This window comes from Dipodomys ordii, unplaced genomic scaffold (assembly GCF_000151885.1).
Source record: "Dipodomys ordii isolate 6190 unplaced genomic scaffold, Dord_2.0 Scaffold102, whole genome shotgun sequence".
Taxonomy (NCBI): domain Eukaryota; kingdom Metazoa; phylum Chordata; class Mammalia; order Rodentia; family Heteromyidae; genus Dipodomys; species Dipodomys ordii.
Window position 1 is genome coordinate 185,577 of NW_012267318.1, and position 16,928 is coordinate 202,504.

A 16,928-nucleotide genomic window follows, 5' to 3' on the forward strand; every position below is an offset into this window, starting at 1 on the left:
CGCCGCGGGGGTGCCGGGCTCCCACTTCCTCCGAGCCCGCGTCGGTCCCCGCCAGCCGCCCAGGTTCGGGGAGGAAGTGGTGACCCCGGGACCCAGACCGATCCGAGATCCTGCGTGCTGCGGCTGGCTCTGCAGGGACGGCAGGCGGGCAGATGAACCTCTACGCTTTACCTCTCTGGTCTCCAGATTCGACGTTTCAGTACTGGATTAAAAACAAATTAGCTCTAAAACGCCAGCCCGAGAAGATCTTTGAGTCATTTTATGATCGTAACCTTTCTCGGGGGTCGGTGGCGGGGGGGGGGGATTTCCTTACTCGACTCAGGAGTGACATTCATCAGTCTGGAAGGAAAGCTGAGATCCTTTTCCCTCACCAGTTTTTTGATCAGTTTATTATCAAATTAGGATTTTTTTGGGGGGGTCAGGAAAGAAAGAAGCGAGTGAGTGTGGTTCTGGAGAGTTCCTCATAGTCATCATCCGTAACATAAACGTAGCAGTTGCTATTTAGATACCATTAGCTGTGAGTTTTAACATAGAACAATGGGGGTTTGGTGCAGGGTGGGTAGTGAGAAAAAGCAAGTGACAAATGGGGGCTATATTGTTCAGACCGTTTCCCCAAAATTTAGTAGCTGCCAATAAACTTCAAATCTTTTTTTTTAAATTAAATATTCTCCCCTAGAAATTAAATCTGACTGGTAATGCTCCCAATTCAGTTTCTTAGCAAGCAGTCAGGCGAAGTGTTCATTTTTCCTTTGTCAGTAGATGAATGTATTGTAATATTGACAAAAGAGAAGGCAATTCTTAGTTGAGGAGGAAATATATTTTATTAACTTCTTGTTTTCCTCTTGTCCAAATAGATGTAATCTGTCTCCTTTGACTATAAAAATTAATGGAAAGATAAGGTCATAGCTTATTATATAATCTTTGAATTTTATTAGAACCAAAGTAGCTTTACTTGAGTGTTCTGTTCATTTGGTTGGCTGCTGTTTTGATGTTTAAAATAATTACTGTTTCTTATGCACGTTACATAGGAGAGTATGTTCAGAACTGCATTAGTACTAAAAAAATGAAACCATAGAGCTGAAGTAGGCTCCCTTGTGTGTGTGGGTCATATTTATAAATACTTTAGTATTCTGGAAAGGACGTGTATGTTTATTCAACATTTTTTTCTTAGGTTTACTGAAATATATTTCCAAATGGGCAGTAGGAGAAAATAAATATAGAATATTACAGTAGATTTATGCAGAAGTAAAGCTATACAGATATCAGCAAAAGGTAGGGATTTGAAAACTTGATACTTTGGGTGCGGCATGTATTTAAAAGTACTTTTAGCAGAATGGATAGTCTGGTGACATTTGAGAAATCAGTGTCTGGATTTATTGCTGATTCTGTTGTTTAATTTAACTTCTTATTGAAATTTTACTCTGTAATGACATGGATTTAAAAATTGTCCTTTAACTTATTATATAGTATTTTTCAAAAGGCTTAAATTTTAGACATATTCACAAAATCTCCTGTGAGATTAGGCCTTTTACTATGTTTGACCAGTCTGTCCTCTGTTTATAAAATTAAGTGACTTTATATTTAATCTCCTTGAAAGAAGCAACTTTTCATAAACCATACTTTAAGTAATGAAATGTGAATATTTAACTCTTCATGTTTTTGTAATTTACAATGTGTATTCACAAGAGATAGTTTAAAACACATTTTATGTCTTGATTAGGTTTTAATTTAAACAATAATTTCAGAAGTATACAAATTAAAAATAGTTGTATGTATAATATGTACTTCTTAGTCACTTGTGATGTTGCAAATTAATATTGCATTTTGGAAAATTTTTATTTGTAATCCTTTGGGCTTATTTTTCCAGGAATCTTTAATGATTCTGTTTATATGATGAACTTTTTTTTGTAATGGCTGAAATGTCAAGAGAGTTTTAACATTACTTAAAACAGTTTATGTATTCCACAGGGAAATATTTTTTAGTTTGGCTTTTTTATAACCTCACTCTGGTAAAATACTGAATTGTGTTTTTGAGGTTCTTTTGGTCTTATGTCAGTGAAATGTAACTTAATGCATTTTAGTCCTGGTAAAATAAAGTTTGTGGCAGTTTAATCTTTTATAATAAGATGATCAAATAATTTGCTTCTCATATTGATTTACTTTCAAATTAAATTACATATTCTGCAACTGAAATTTCATAAGTACTTTAGGATTTTGGATTTTGGCAGTAACACTTTCAAAGAGAATTTGTTTGGACATGTTTAACTATTAAAATGAGTACATGTAAATGACATCCATTCAGTTGTCTGGTTAGCATACAGCATGAATAATTGGCAAAAGACTAGATCAGAGGAATTAGCTTCTTAAATTACTAAGTTTTAGGAAGTAAAGTAGCTTGATAGATCATTTCTTTCACTTAATAAATTAGTACCACTACCCTACTAGTACACAACATTTAGAAAAAGCACAAGAAGGATGAAATACCTTATTTGAGGCATTATTATGTACATAGAAAAAAAGCTTCTTGTAATTGCATATCTTCAGATTTTAATAGTTAAAATAAATGTACAATACATTATGGAGTTAATTATTCTCAGTGTCACCACAAATGGTGGTCTTTATGTTTCAATGTGTAAGTAGATGTAGCGGGCTTTTATTTTCATCTTAAGTCACTTTACTTCCTTTTTGCAGAATATAGAAAACCAAGTATAAGAAGTGTAAGTATAAGAAGACATAAAATTTGTTTTTTAATTCTAGAGTCAGTATAGGCACTGCACATTTGTAAAATTTAAAAAGTCAATTTGCCTTCAACTAATTGTTGCTAATAAAAAAGGTTGACTGTGCTATATATATCATATATAAATACATTAATACATAATAGTATATTTAATAAATACATAATATATATTCTAGGCTATATAATATATATTTATATAATTATATGTTATATACATAAAACCTGTGATACTAGAATTTAGGAAGCTGAGATAGGAATATTAAGAGTTATAGACCGGTCTCAGAAACAAAACCAAACAAAAGAAAATTAGAATAGTTTTTCAAAAAAGAAAGAAAATAAATGATTTCTTAATATGTTATATTGTTTGTTCAAAAGACCCAGTGTTATATAATTGGGAATGGGGTGTGTGTGTGTGTGTGTGTGTGTGTGTGTGGGTGGGTGTGTGGGTGAGTGGTGGGGGAGACAGCAGGAGGTTAGTTAGAAACAGAAAACGTTCTTTGGGACTTTTTTTTTGTAGAAAACCCTGAGATAGTTTACAGTGATAATGATAGTAACTACATTATTGAATAGATATTATGTCTGTGCAAAACATTTGCTGTTTATCATCTATTTAATTCTCACAAGAATAATGAAGTTTTGTTATTTTTGTTTCTAGGTGAGGAAACTGAGGCTTAGAAAGGTTAAGCAGCTTTTTATTGATGGCTATTTGGAACCATGTCAGTTAGATATTCAGGGCTACCTTGGACATATTTTATTCCCAAAGCCTGTGCTCTTAACCAACAAACCTATAAACATAAAGCATGCAGCTATTATTTTCAGTCACCTGGTGTATTTTTTCTGCCCATTTCTGATTTAGCCTTATTTATTTATCTATCTATTTTTTTCTTTATTTTTGGTGTGTTTCAGTCCTGGGACTTGAACTCTGGGCCTGGGCACTGTTCCAGAGCTTTCGTGCTTAAAGGTAGTGTACTCTACCTCTTTGAGCCACAGGGGCTGATGGCTCACACCTGTAATCCTAGCTGTTCAGGAGGCTGAGATCTGAGGCTTAGGGTTCAAAGCCAGCCTGGCAAGAAAGTTCATGAGATTCTTATCTCCAGTTAAGCACCAACAAAACCTGGAAGTGGGGCTGTAGCTCAAGTGGTAGAGTGCTAGCCTTGATCACAAAAGCTCTGGGACAGTGCCTAGACCTTGAGTTCAGGCTCTAGAATTGGCACAACAAAACCAGTGAGTTACATGAATGTTTCTATATGTGTATCTCCAGACATATTTACTTACTACTTGGGAGGCTGAAATTTGAGGATCAACCCCAGGCAGGAAACTTCTTGAGACTCTTATCTCCAATAGACTACTCAAAAAAGTTGGAAGTGGCACTTGGATCAAGTGGGTGGAATGTTTTTGAGCAAAAAAAGCTCAGGGATAGCACCCAGGCCCAAAGTTCAAGCCCTGGGACTGCCCCATTTCCCCCCTTCCCCCCCCAAAAAAAATGAATTCTAAGAGATCTAGATCTGGGTTTCAGTTCAGAGTCTTCTTCCTATTTAGCAGTATGACCTTGGATAAATAACTTGCCTTTATAAACCGTGGTTTCTCTATTTTAAGGGCAAAGTTTCACTGGACCATTTTTTAAGAGTCGTTCCTATTATGGTTTATATATTACATAAAATGTAATGTATTTGCAAGATTAGGCAACAAAAGTTCTACTTTAGACAGTGATACACATCATCTTCTTTTAGCCTCATGCTTTAACACTGGTTCTTATCAACTGCCAGGAAATTAGGTAACTCCTAAAGCATCATCAGCTACTTAACATTTCTTATGCTACCTTGGTATTGGCCTACTACTGATATTAATGTGATCTATTCATTTGGTTCACAGGCTCTTTGGATCCACTCTGCATTGGAGATTTGATTCAATTCTAATTCTTTATAATCACAACTTGCTTAGAATCTTTTATTTTTCCAAAGGAGTAATAGGAGAGTAGGAGTAATAGGAGTAAGTCAGGGTCCCGCCACCTTTTGTCCTTCTGTACTGAACCCTGTATCTAAGTTCATTAAAAAAATTCTTGTTTATATAACATGCCAAAGGTAACGTGTAATACATTACTTTCTGTTACTGGACAATTTATAAGTGCAGTAAAGGAGTATTATAACCTTCAGAAGTGTGATGAGAAGGGATAAACACTGAAAGGGATAGGCAGTATTTACTGTACACATCTTAAATGCTTGTATTTGACAATATCTTAGATATTCATTGCATTCAGATTCACTATTTAGGCCATTTTGAGGTTACAAGCTTAGATCTCTTTTTTTTTTTTTTTGTAGCAAGACCTGGCAAATGAATTCATTTGGGATTTGTTCATGTGAGTTATTATTTTTACTGTCTTCCAACATTTGAAAAAATTTATTCAGCAAATACTTATTGGACATTTCTGTGTGCTGAGCACTGTCCAAGGTATTAAGAAGATAAAAATTAATAAGCTATTCTAATATTTAAGAGAAAATATCTACTTGGGAAACAAACTTAAGATTGTAGCAATTCCATGAGCAGTATAATAATGTAAGATAATATTGGAGTGCAGAGAAGAAAGCGTCAGATGCTTTAGGGTTTTGAGGAAAATCCTCTCAAACTTGGTAACATTTGATCTATTTTAGAAAATAGGACTTCTCATCAGAAAAGGATGCCAAAATGAATAAGAAAAAAGAGGTGCTTTTTACTGTTTTCTGTAGAACCCAATGAGTTAAGTGGACTTGAACATTTTTTTCCCATGTCTTTTCTTCTCCCTTATTTTCTCTTGGCATTGTCTTTTGAACTCTTGCTGCATGTGAGTGATAGTATGTGCATGCACTATAAATGTTCCATAGCACTCACTGGACATGATGAAGTCTGTTGAAACTTAACAATAAGAATACATTTGTCTGTTGAAACTTAACAATAAGAATACATTTATCAGCGTATACCACAAACACCTTAAAATTGTGTATATATGTGTGTATGTGCATGCACACTGTGTGCAGGTGTCTTTCCATCACACTGATGGAAGTAGATTCTGAAATTCAGGCATCTAATATAAGAACTCTTCTCATAATAAATCTGTCATGGCACAACTTTTGATTGTGGCTGTGGATAGCAAATGATTCTACTTTGGCTGAGCTCACCTCCATGTGGAATAGGGGACCCGAATTTCCTATGTTGCTTAAGTGATGATGGTAACAAATTGGAGAGGGAAAGAAATTTCTACCACAGTTAAAAGTTTAGGAAATAATGGAATTCTCTTGTTGGAGCTCTGAGTATATGGAGAGATGAGAGTTAGAGACAAGACTTCTGGAATATTCTTATTTCATTGAGGAAAATAGAAATAATGAAAAAATGTAATAAATTCTAGATGCTTTACAGACATAGTCACTTTGAAAAAAAATGAATTCAGAAATCTGATTTTCAGACATTTGAAATATGATACATTTGTTAGTTGGGAACTATATATGCCAAATCATTATTGATAAACATTTCTATGGCTGGTATCATTTTTCTTGTGCCTTTTACCACTTAATCCAGTTCTCATTGTTGCTTTACTTGTATTTTTCTGTTCTTTAGCTATGACTAGAAAATGAATATCCTACTGTTTTTTCCTCCTTTGGAACAATTTACAGATTTTTTTCCTTTACACTTGCTCAGGGAGGCTTTGGTTACCTCTTGTTACTTAGAAGTCATTGTATCTTTTATCTCCTTACATATCTTTTGTCACTAAAAGGTGGTTTTCCTATTATTCCACCTTAATGTTTGAAGACCTTTTGGTATCATAATTTTTAATATTCTTTAGTATCGTTACCAAAAATCCAAAAATCAGTCCTGCTATATAGTAAGGTGCCTTTACTGAGCTCAGTGTTCTTCAGATACCTTAAAGTAGAAAATAATGCTGAAAGATCTCTTATTAAAACAGAATTATGGATTGGAGGTGCGATTTAGCAGTAGAACACCTGTTTAGCAAAGGTAAGGCCTTTAGATCACAACCCTAGTAATGCCAAAAAAGAAAAAAAGATGAAAATGATTGAGATATGTTATATATTATCAAATATTGTCAACCTAAATATTTAAGTTGCTTTTTAGTATTTTCACAAGGCTGTTTAATGCTGCTTAATTCCATATATTTTCATCATCTCCCAGAAACAAAACAAAACGAACAGGGGCCCCCCCCCCCATGAATACATTTACAGTCACTGTCCAGCCACTAATAACCATTAATTAATTTGCCTGATCTGGACATTTCATATAAGTTGTATCATACAAGATGTAGCCTTTAAAATTATCTTTAAGTAGTTGTACAAGGAATTGCCATTTAACAATGCAGTTTATGAATACAGTGCATCTTATTGTCACTTTTAATATATATGTAGCCTTTTGTGTTTCTCTTTACGTTAGTGTAATGTTTCCAAGACTTATCTTTTTATTACACTTACCACTATTTCATATACTTTTATGTTGCATTGTATGAATATACAATTTTTTGTTTTGCATGCATCTGTTAGATTTTAGAATTGTTTCTGCCTTTGAGCTATTATGAATAATGCTACAAACATTCATGGATAAGTTACTTCAGATACATGTTTTCAGTTGTCTTGGTTATATACCTGAGAGTGTTAGTTCTGTGTCATATCCAAAACACATAGAACCAGTTTTATACTGACTTTATACTGATTGTGGTTTTAGACACAATCTTTTTGTTCTTTGTGTACAATATTTCAGTAGCCTTATTCTAGGACAGTGCTCATACCATAAAATTATCTCAGTGATTCTGAAATACAGATTTATATAATTATACCTCCTCTATCAAATCAGACCACTCTGACCACTATCTCAGGCAGCACCTGGTTTTGGAACATTTTTTTCCCTCAGCTGAAATAGCCTCTACTATTTAGGCCTCAAATATCCTAACTACTTTGTCTTAACGTGCAACTCTTACTATTCCCTTTTAATCATAAGCTCACCAAACATAGTTTGTCCTTCATTGATATACTATCTAATTACCTCCAAGTATATGTGATTAATGTTTATATGTGTTTTGGGTCTTTCTGGTAAACGTTCATTGGTTAGCGATTATAGATTAACCTTGGGACAGTGATGGTGCTCCCCTAGTTCCAAATAGTGATAGATATTCATACTTTTTTAGAGGTGTATCTAAAAATCATATTTGAAAAGTCTTTCTTCTAATCTTGCTGAAATTAAGAACTTAAGGCATATTTAGGAGAATAGGAATGAAAACACCAAGGGAAACAAAGTTGGATAGGCTGGTATTATCAGCAAACATTAATTGCTGAGTCTAATTTTTAATTTTTTTTGTTAATTGCTGAGTCCAAGTTTTTGAGAATCGAGTTACTATAAAGTATAATGTATTTTTGAAATATATATATATATATATATATTTCCTTTTTTTTTTATTTGTGAACATACTGTACAAAGGGGTTACAATTACATGGGCAAGATAATGAGTACATTTCTTATCAAGCATTGTTGCCTCCTCCTTTGTTTCCCCTTCCCATTTGAAAGATATTTTACAAATAAATCTTAAATTGGAATCAAGCTTGTAATTTTTTTGGCTTGAAATTTTTTAACTTCTGCAAATACTGGAAATAGAAAAATGAATTCTGCAGGATTCACAAATCTTTCAGTTTTCACTAACAGATTTATCAGTGCCTAAGCATTTATAATGTGATGAACATTCACCACAATATATATGCTGAAATAGAAAACAAAGATATAAAAATATTACTTATTAACAGCATTATTACAATGTATTTTCTTTAATATTCCAAACTGTATTTTATCACTTCAAAAGCATCTCCATTATAATGGAAATTACACAACTTTAAAAATCTGGAAAAACTTTTAAGCAATCTGGAAAGCACTTAGCAAAGTTTTAAGTCTACATAATGGATTATACTCCAGTATAAATTTTCACTTTAGGAGAAAGTGACTGTAAACACTTAAACAAAAAAACCCATGATACTGATCATCTTTCTTCTGAACTGTAATGTTCCTGCAGTTGGGTCAAGCCTGTATTTCTAAAATTAATGAAAATGAATCTCTGAACCATATTTGGCATTTAATTTGCTTTAATCTCTTTGGTTTATACAATATAATTGCTTCATATTCGTTATATGAATAAAGGATTGTTTACTACATACTCAGTTACCCATCTTTTAGACAAGCTTTTTAAAATACATATCTTTATTATAGCTAATGAATTCCAATACCTCATCATCCTATGAAAAGGAATTTTTTTCTTTTAGATATTATTAGATTTTATCCTTAAAATATAAGGAATAAATATATGACAACTGTGTTCCAAGAAATTAAAGAACATGAAAATTGTTCCTTGAATGTGTACAGTTTGCAATGACTTTTTTCCATTTTTTTAAATTATTTTTTTTATTGTGAAAATACCGTACAGAAGGGTTACAATTACATGAGCAAGGTAATGAGTACATTTCTTATCAAGCATTGTTGCCTCCTCTTTTGTTTCTCCATACCATCCCTGCCCTCCCATCCCCCATTCCCATCCCTACTCCCCGCCCCCTCCACCCCTCCCCAAAGTTGTAAAGTTCATTTTTTGACATAGCATCTTGTACCTTTCATTGTTGCAATGGGTTCACCTGTATCCATATTTAAACAATTTGTTTTTTCCCTTCCCCTTCCCAAATGATACCAGCATCAAATACAGTGAAAACAGGGGTTATACCGTGGGGGACATACAAAGCAACAACAACAAAAAATCACCTTATAAATATGTCAGAAACAATAAGAAGAAAGAAAAAACATTTGAGTCCTTATCTTGGGGTTCATTTCGCCTAACATCAACTTATCTGACCTTTTCTGCTTGTCTCAGACATATACTAGTTATTGCAAATAAGGGAAACCATGGGTGACCTATGTTTCTTTGGACCTGGCTTACTTCACTTATATAATTTTTTCCGATTTACTAACAAATGGGGCAATGTCATTTTTTCTGATATATTTCTCACATTTTCTTGATCCATTCATCTACTGAGGGGCATCTGGGTTGGTTCCATATTTTAGCTATGGTAAATAATGCTGCAATAAACATAGTTTGCTAGTAGCTTTAATATGGTCTTGTTTGTGATCATTTGGGTAAATGCCCAAAAGTGGGATTGCTGGGTCATAGGGAGCTTCATACTACTTTCCAAAGTGGTTGAACAAGTTTACACTCCCACCAGCAATGCAGTAGGGTTCCCTTCTGTCCACATCCCCTCCAGCATCTATTGTTGTTAGGGTTCTTGATTATGGCCATTCTAACTGGGGTGAGGTGGTATCTCAGTGTTGTTTTGATTTGCATGAAAAGGAATTTTTTAAATCACAGTATAGGATCATTGGGTCCTGTATATCTGAATTTATAGAAAACTAAAGGAATGAAAAGGAAACATGTTAAGCAATGTTGTTATTGTTTCCATTAAATAAGGCATATTTTGAGGAAGATATAGAATAAGTATTAAAGTATTATTTTTATAATTATAAGGCTTGTAATCATATGAAAAATCATAAGAGAAATTAAGCTCATACAGAGCTTTATGAAAAGAAAATCCCTTTAAGCAAACTCTCCCGGTGCTTAATCATGTAACTTTTTATAAAACTTCAGTTTATTCATAATTTCCAAGAAAATGTCAAGCACAGAACAATTATACTTCTAATTTGTTTTGTGATGTTGATTTACTGATTATTCTTTTAAATGTAAAATTATATAATTTAAATATTTGGTTTTTCAATTTGGTTTTAACCCTAGTTCCTTTTGTAAATTTGTGTCCTTACAGTTTATTTGATAGCTGTTTTCTAGATGTCTGTTATGCTGAGTATTGTTTATGTGCCACTTGTAGGTGATGCATTGTTGAATAGTCCTTCCTCTGTCTCTTTAGGGCTTACATACTTTCACAGGTGTGTAAATAAATAGGTAATTAGAATATATAGGTGATGCATTGTTGAATAGGCCATCCTCTAGCTCTTAGAGAACTTATACACTTTCACAGGTGTGTCAATAGGTAATTAGAATATAGTAGGATAAAAGTTGCAAAAAGGAAAATTATAGATTATCATGAGATTACCTAATCTCTTGGGGTCTCAAGAATGATATTTCAGTTTTGACTTGAGATATAATTAGAAGTTAATACAAGTGAATGTTCAGTAACTAAGAGGGTATTGCAATTTAGGCTACAGAGAAGGCTTCAGCTCTGGCTCCACAATTCATTTCTGCTCTCCCTCCCTCCCTCCCTCCCTCCCTCCCTCCCTCCCTTCTTCACTTCCTCCCTCCTTTCCTGCTTTCCCTCCCTCCTTCCTTCCTTCCTTCCTTCCCACTCTTTAAGGCTAACCATTGCCTATGGTTTCCTGTGTGTTTGCATATAGAAGCATGCATGTACAATGGTAGGTTTTACGATTTACCTTAATATTTTGTTCATATACCTTAATATTTTATACATATGCAACAATTTAAATATTCTGTTCCTTTTTTTCAGTTTGTATGTTTTAGTAGTCCATATGTTAGCACATGCCATTGATTTCATCAGCTCATTATACTGTATTGTGGAGATATTGTTGTATATTGGTCCTTGTTTTTGGTTTCTTATGCTATTGAAGACTGCCCTACATGTCCTTTTCATCTGCCTTTGTGTAGAACATCCTCTGAAATGGAGATGGAAGCTTCACAGACTCCCAAGGTTCTCCATGGGAATATTTGTGGTGGCTGAAACATCACTGGCAAGGAGCAAGTTTCCATCAAGGAAGAAAGAATTCTTGATATTAACAGGGAGGTTTATTTTTCCTGTATTAAAGTTCTAAAGTCTGATTACTATGCCCAAGTAAAAGCTGATATTTCAGTCCCAGCTCAGCACTTAAGACTGGTGAAGTAAAGGTCAACGTCACTGGAGTTTAATGGGCTTAGACTTCAGGCTCTTTGAGGTACTTCCTATGTCTTCAGAAGGTTGTACCAATTTACTCACATCAAAACTTTACAATCAAACTTACCTAGAAAGAAGAAATAGGAATAGATAAAATAATATTAAGTCATGGTGTTATCATTGTGAAATCAGAATTGTTTATAGATGATTCTTTTGCATATTTTTGCATTGCAGGTATCTTGCTTCTCATGGTCCTGAGTATTTTAAATTACAATTGGCCTGGGTACCAGTGGCTCATGCTTGTAATCCCTACTGCTCAGAAGTCTGAGATTTGAGGATCACAGTTTGAAGCCAGCCCAGACAGACAATTCTGTGAGATACTTATCTCCAGTTAACCAGCAAAAAGCCAGAAGTAGAGGTTGACTCATAGAGAGCCAGCCTTGAGTAAAAAAGCTGAGCAAAATTTGAAGGCCCTGAGTTCAAGACATGATACCAGCAAACACATGTACACATACATACAGAGCCATGTGTGTGTACACATACAAAGCCACTGGTTATTAAACTGTAGTCATTTCATTATTTTTACAACTTATCGTGTACTTTTACCCCAAAATCTCTTATTTACTGTTGCTTGGCTTTGTTGCTCTTATTCTGCTCATAGCCAATATTCCTCCTGGGTTTTTTTTTTTTTTGCTGTTGTTGTTGTTGTTTATTTTTTAATTCATCTTTCCCCTTGTGGTCTTGTTTTTGATTCAGACTGATTTTGGTTTTGGCCTTGTTCCTTATCTCCTCAGTTGTATTTACTTCTGGCTTCCTCTTTAGAATAGGAACCTGAGCCCCTCTGCTGCTGGTAGAATTGCTTAACTTTGTGTGCTTAGCAGAGGTAATCATTCCTGGGAGGTAAGGAGATTTATGATTGTCTGTAGTATTTGTGAGTATTCATGATTTCAAAAAGTACTGCTATGCTAAACAAACTTCTTTCATTATAGAAATAATTGCTGCTCATTAGAAGTTGGAAAGTACTTCTTATAGCTTGGAAGCTGATGAAATACACATTTTTATTTGAAAACCTATTTTAGTTATAAATGAGTTCAGGTCTTCTTGAGAGCTTAAACTAGATATCCTGGAGCATAAGGTCACTATTTTCTTGTTTTAGGTGACTTCTGCATTTCTCTGTGTTTGTGACACGAAGTAGATTTGTTAAGCATTCAACTAAAAAGCAACATAAGGAAATCTATCATACTTCTTTCATTACTTTTCTTTCCTCTTTTTAGCTGGGATTACTCATTTCTAAAAGGTAAGTCAGCCTGATGAGGTTTTCAGTGTAATAAAAATGCTAATCAGGGGCTTGATGTGTAACTTCAAATTTCCTTGTCATCTGAGTTTGTTGGTAACATTCTCTGAAGTGGAGATGAAGCTTCAACAGGTTCCCAAATCCTCCATGAGAATATTTGTGGTAGGTGATATCACTAGCAAGGAACAAGTTTCCATCCTGTTGACTTTATCAACAGGTAGCATTAGCCAAGCAAACTTAAGACCCTGAGTTCAAATCCAAGTACCAGCAAAAACCAACAACAACAAAAAACTAGTCACATACTTTTAAAAGTTTTTTTTTTAATATCATACATTGTCTTTGCCTGTTTCTATTGTACTTTGTAACTGACACTGAATTTAGTAGGCTTTCTAGTTTTCACATTATAATTACATTTTTCCTTAGTGAAATTCTGTATTATAATTATCTTGAAAAAGTTCTGGAATGTAAAATAACATTTCCATTAGTTGTTTTTTTTAAGGGATTTGAAAAGGTAGGGGATTAACTGTTATTTCATGGAAAACTATTAGAAATACTTTCCAAGAAATGTGAATTTATTGTTCATAAAGCTTCTGTTATAGCTTTCTTGATGTATAATTCACACTCTGCAGTTTACCTTGAAAGAATACTGTTTGATTGCTAGAAAGTATTTTATCAGTAGGTCTCATGTAATATTTAGAACATACTACTAAAATTATTTTTGTTGTTCTTTATCTGAATTGTAGATTTATCTGGTCTTCTTGTATTGCATTTATTAAATATATAAGCTGAGTCTACATATATATATATACATGTATATATATGTATTTAACTATTTGTTGTGGAATTTTAAAAATCTACAAGTAGATATAATATAGTAAATTCCTGTTAGCCCACATGTGTCTCACAGTCATACATTTTCTACACTTTCCTTTCTAGGCTATTTGATTTTTAAATCTTTATTTTAGTTCTGTCTTGGATTTTCTAGGTAGATATTGCTATCATTTGTGCATAATGTTTTATTATTCCGTTTTGGTACTAGAGAGTTAGAAATGCCAGTGGTATTTAATCAGTGGTAGAGTGCTTGCCTTGCATGCCTGAGGCCCTGGGTTTGATTCCTTAAGCACCACATAAGCAAAAAGAAAAAAGCCGGAAGTGGCGCTGTGGCTCAAGTGGTAGGACGCTGGCCTTGAGCTGAAGAGCTAAGGGACAGCGCCCAGGCCCAGAGTTCAGGTCCCAGGATCAGAAAAAAAAAAAAAAAAAAAAAAAGATTGTCCCAACCAGAGATCTCTACTGAAGAGTCTATGGAATTTTCTAGAAGCATGTCTTTGGAAAGACAGCTTCAACTACAGAACTGTAAACCAAGGTTAGTGATGACTACGCTTTGCTTTCTTTTCTGTTCTCTTTCCTAGCTTTCTATTTTTTTTCTAAGGCTATCTTTTTTAGCTATGTTACTTCAAAAGCTTCTTTTCTTAATACTACAGATTTTTTCCATTTTTGGCCACTCTGTGGTATGAGCCTAAATATCTGATTAAAATCACATATGATCTGACCTGACAGCCTATATACATTTTCCTTCAGGAGTTTTCAAGCCTCTCCTGGTTCTACTAGGTTCCTTGTAATTAATGTTTCCCTAGTATGCAGACTCAATTGTTAAGCATCTTTTTAATTGACAAATCTGTCATTCATGGCAAAGGTGATTCTTATCTTCACCGGAAACAATACATGTGGCTCTTTCATAGGAACTAGCTTTTGTAACTTGTCATAAAAAGAGACCTCGAAAGAGGACTAGAGAATAAGAGTTATATATTTGTAAGCTGTTTCTCAGACCTAAAACAACAGAAACAGACCACTTGAATTCAAACCTATGCACTTCAGATTTAAAGATATCTAATGATAACTAATTCTAAAATTTCATTATCTGGTACCAAATGACTCTTAGTAAGTGACAGACATCATTTTACAATACTCTTGGACAACCCCAATACAGGTGTTTGCTCTTAACAGACCACCAGATGGATCCTAGTATTAAATTTGTGGCATAAAAGCTATTACATTTGTGGCATAAGTCTATTGGCTACTACTTGCAAGATGATTGGGGATTCTTTTTTAATCCTGATAAACCAACAACTCCCTTTAGAACAGTTCCTGAAAATCACCAAGAAACCTTTCTGACTCATCAGTTTTCCAGCCAGCTCAGAAACAATTTGAGAATCAAATTTCCTAACCACTTAAAGGGCTCTGAATTGCTTTCTTCTCACAGCAAGCTTCTTCACTTCCAGTTTTACAAGAGGCCAAGAAAGTAAGGAGAATTCTAAGTGCTAAAGTTTAGAGAACAGCAAAGAAACTAGATAATACAAACAAATCCAAAAAGATCCAAGAGGTTACATAAGACTGGTAGGTAGGTAATAGTTTAGAATGTGCCAGTTTAGATAGTAGTGGAAGGGGAAGATGTGCTTAAAACTCTTTAAACTGCTATCTAATGTATTTCAGGTATCTTTATTAAAGATTACAGGCAAAAGCTAAAATAAGCCATAGAACTGGGTAATTTTGCCAATAACAATATATTTGATTTTACTGGCTCTCTGGGTGAGGTGAAACTTGTTGTTTTGCTTAATTTTGTGACTCCTGGCTTAGAAGTAGAGTACAGGTTCTAAACATAATCCTTAGTTATTTGTATATACTGTGTGTACTCAGAGCACGAATGCTGCTATGTAGCTGCTTTCCAAAATAGTCCAGTAACTAACCAGTAGCAAAAGGCAAAAAAACCATGATACTTACACAAGCTGGAATGATCACCTCCTTTTTCCCTTCCCTGGTTTGTTATCTATAATGAAACTTGACAGTGATAAACAACTAGTTAGGTCATATTCCCAGATGCTAATTTTTGAGGGAGTAGTGGATGGAGAACCAAAACCATATGCCACCATATAATATCTATATTAACATTTAGGCTTTACTATTCAGCTTAACATTACTACTATTCCAAGAACCCTTGTCCACCAAGAGAAAGTTGCAAGTAAGTTTATTTGATTCAGGAAGCGTCCAAAATGTACCTACCTGGAAAAGGCTACTCATCACCCTCTGACCAATACAATATACAAATAAGCTTATCTAAGATTCTGTACTGATTTAAAGCCTCTCCCTGGTATCATGATTCTGCCTATCTCAATCAGGCCACTACATGAAAAGAAATACATTAAATTTAATCCCCAAACCTCCTCAATATCCCTCTTTTGCCTGTCTCTCGCTGAGAAAATACTACGATTCTGTAAAGACACAAAGCTTCCCTACAATAAGCAATAAGCTAGGTTTTGCTTTATTCATAAGATGTACTGGTCATCTCTTGGGAAAACCCACATTAAAAGATTTACAGATAACAGAATTTAGATTTACTATCTAGGAGATTTACTCTTAGTTTCCTATTTAATCTCCCTATAAGCAAAGATCTGCCAGTAAAGTTAAATCACTCAATGCACTAGTGTTTTATTAAGTATTAATATAATTTCTGAGAATTATCACACTTAAGGGAAGCTTCCAACAAGGAAAATAACTTACAAGAAACAAGACAGTCTTCCAAGATGAAGCAAACATTTAAAATAACTATATAGGGACTGGGAATGGAGCTAGATAGACTAAGGAAAATGAGGTATGGTCAGCTAATAGCAAATACAGGAGATATTCCTTCAAGTACTTCCCTTAAGATTAAGGGAACAAAAGTCATTTTGGGGAAAAAGAAGCAGGATAACTTATGGAAACTGAGGCCTGGCGCAGGCAACTCAGAAATATGGTATCTAAAAATTTAGAAATGCTATCTTTGCTTCAAAGAACAACAACTGAATGCATTCTTTCCTGAGGGATGCATTTCTCACCCAAGGATACACAACTGCCTGGCAAGGATATCCCCAAAATGCAGATGGCAGGATGTGTCCTTGTTTCAAGGATAAGGATCTGTTTTATGGCAGGATGCATTCTTACCTGGAAATTCAGAGAATAACACCAGGTA